Below are 2580 nucleotides of genomic sequence, written 5' to 3'. Positions count from 1 at the left end.
CCTCGGCGGACTGGAGAGGCCTCGGGATCCCACCTCGGCCGGCGAGCGGCGCCGGCCTTCACCTTCATTGCGCCACGGCGGCTTTCGTGCGAGCCCCTGACTCGCGCACGTGTTAGACTCCTTGGTCCGTGTTTCAAGACGGGTCGGGTGGGTAGCCGACGTCGCCGCCGACCCCGTGCGCTCGCTTGGCTTCGAAAAACTTCCGGCGTGGCCCCTGGAGAGAAAAAAAATCCCCCGGGCCCGACGGCGCGACCCGCCCGGGGCGCACTGGGGACAGTCCGCCCCGCCCCCGGCCGCGCGGGGCCTCCCCGGAGCCCCCGCCCCGGGAGGGGGGAGGTCCGGGGAGAGCGCGGAGGGGGGGTTGGTGGAGCGGTCGCGCCGTGGGAGGGGCGGCCCGGCCCCCCGGAGAGTCACCGGCGCGCCCCCGCGGAGGGGAGCCCCCTCGCGGGGGACCCCCCGCGGGGGTGAGCGCCGGCAGGGGGGAGAGCGCGGCGACGGGTCTCGCTTCCTCGGCCCCGGGATTCGGCGAGCGCTGCTGCCGGGGGGCTGTAACACTCGGGGGCTGGGCCCGCCCCCGCACGCCGCCCCCTCCTCTCGGGGAGAGAGGGCGGGCGGCGGAGAGGACGGGGACCCCCGAGCCACCTTCCCCGCCGGGCCTTCCCAGCCGTCCCGGAGCCGGTCGCGGCGCACCGCCAGCGGTGGAAATGCGCCCGGCGGCGGCCGGTCGCCGGCCGGGGGGCGGTCCCCCGCCGACCCCACCCCCGGCCCCGCCCGCCCACCCCCGCACCCGCCGGAGCCCCCCAACCCCCACCCCGGGAGGGGGAGGAGGAGGGGCGGCGGGGGAGGGAGGGCGGGTGGAGGGGTCGGGAGGAACGGGGGGCGGGAAAGATCCGCCGGACCGCCGGCACGGCCGGACCACGCCGTCGGGTTGAATCCTCCGGGCGGACTGCGCGGACCCCACCCGTTTACCTCTTAACGGTTTCACGCCCTCTTGAACTCTCTCTTCAAAGTTCTTTTCAACTTTCCCTTACGGTACTTGTTGACTATCGGTCTCGTGCCGGTATTTAGCCTTAGATGGAGTTTACCACCCGCTTTGGGCTGCATTCCCAAGCAACCCGACTCCGGGAAGACCCGGGCCCGGCGCGCCGGGGGCCGCTACCGGCCTCACACCGTCCACGGGCTGGGCCTCGATCAGAAGGACTTGGGCCCCCCAACGAGCGGCGCCGGGGAGTGGGTCTTCCGTACGCCACATTTCCCGCGCCCCACCGCGGGGCGGGGATTCGGCGCTGGGCTCTTCCCTGTTCACTCGCCGTTACTGAGGGAATCCTGGTTAGTTTCTTTTCCTCCGCTGACTAATATGCTTAAATTCAGCGGGTCGCCACGTCTGATCTGAGGTCGCGTCTCGGAGGGGAGGCACACGCGCGCGCGCCGGGGGAACGACGGCGCGTCCCGACGCACGCACGGGCGCTCGGGGGACCCGAGGGGAGAGGCGGGAGCCGAGGCACACACGCTCGACGGAGCGGGGGTGGGGGCACCACGGTCGACCGCCGCCCCCGGCCCTCCGGACGACGGCACCTCCCCCCCGGCCGCACCCCACGACCACCCAGCGGCGGCGGCCGCCGAGGCGAGTCACAAGGGCGGGCGCGGGGAAGGAGAGCGCGTCGGAGGCCGCGGGGACGACGGGACGGAGCACGGGCCGGCGGGCGCGGACCGGGGCCGACGGGGAGATCACCAGCGCCTCGACCGCACCCCCCCTCCGCCCGACCTCGAGGGACACACACCACGACACCCGAGAGAGGGAGGAGGTCGCGCAGAGTGGGGAAGGTGCCCGAGGAGACCAGAGGGCACCCCCCCAAACCAACCGACCGCCCTCCTTCCCCAGGCGCCTCGGCGGTCCCTCGGACGGACGGAGGCGGAGGGGACACGGCAGAGACACGGCGGTCAGCACCCATCCTGAGCCCCGCGCCCGGGCTCGGGACACACAGCGCGGCGGTGGGCCGCGGCGACCCCGGGGGCGGGCGCGCGACGGCGGACGACGCCGCGGCGTCCCGCGGGTCGCCACCGGGGCACGCATCCCCGGGGTGCGGCCCCGAACGGGCAACACGGCGGGGACGTGGACCCGGCCCCCCGTAGGCGCGGGGGCGCGTTTGGCCGGCGACGCCGGTGTGGGGGAAAGAGGGGAAGACGAGGAGGGGGCGGAGGGTGGCGGCCCAGACCGCCGGGCCGCCGCCAGGGGCGTGCGGTGAAAGACGGCGACCCAGACACGACACCCTCCGCGCACACAGACCCCCTCGTCCCCAGACCCCGCACCCCGGCGCCGAGCGACCGAGACACGCCGACGCGCGCGAGGGGCACGTGAACACACACCCCCGTCGGGCCCTCCCAGGCGAACCCCCCAGAAGGAGGGAAGGCCCGGCCGCGCAGGGCGCGAGGCGGCTCCCGAGAGGATGGCACCGTGGCGCCCGCGGGAGAAAGCCCTCCCGGCCTCTCTCCCTCGTCGCGGGCGGCGACGCGACCCCACCACGTCCACCCCCCACGCACCAACGACGTGCCTACGTGGGGGGACGGGACGGAAGAGGA

Source organism: Eulemur rufifrons, unplaced genomic scaffold, assembly GCF_041146395.1.
Source record: "Eulemur rufifrons isolate Redbay unplaced genomic scaffold, OSU_ERuf_1 scaffold_158, whole genome shotgun sequence".
NCBI classification, from domain to species: domain Eukaryota; kingdom Metazoa; phylum Chordata; class Mammalia; order Primates; family Lemuridae; genus Eulemur; species Eulemur rufifrons.
Note: the sequence above shows the minus strand (reverse complement) of the source record.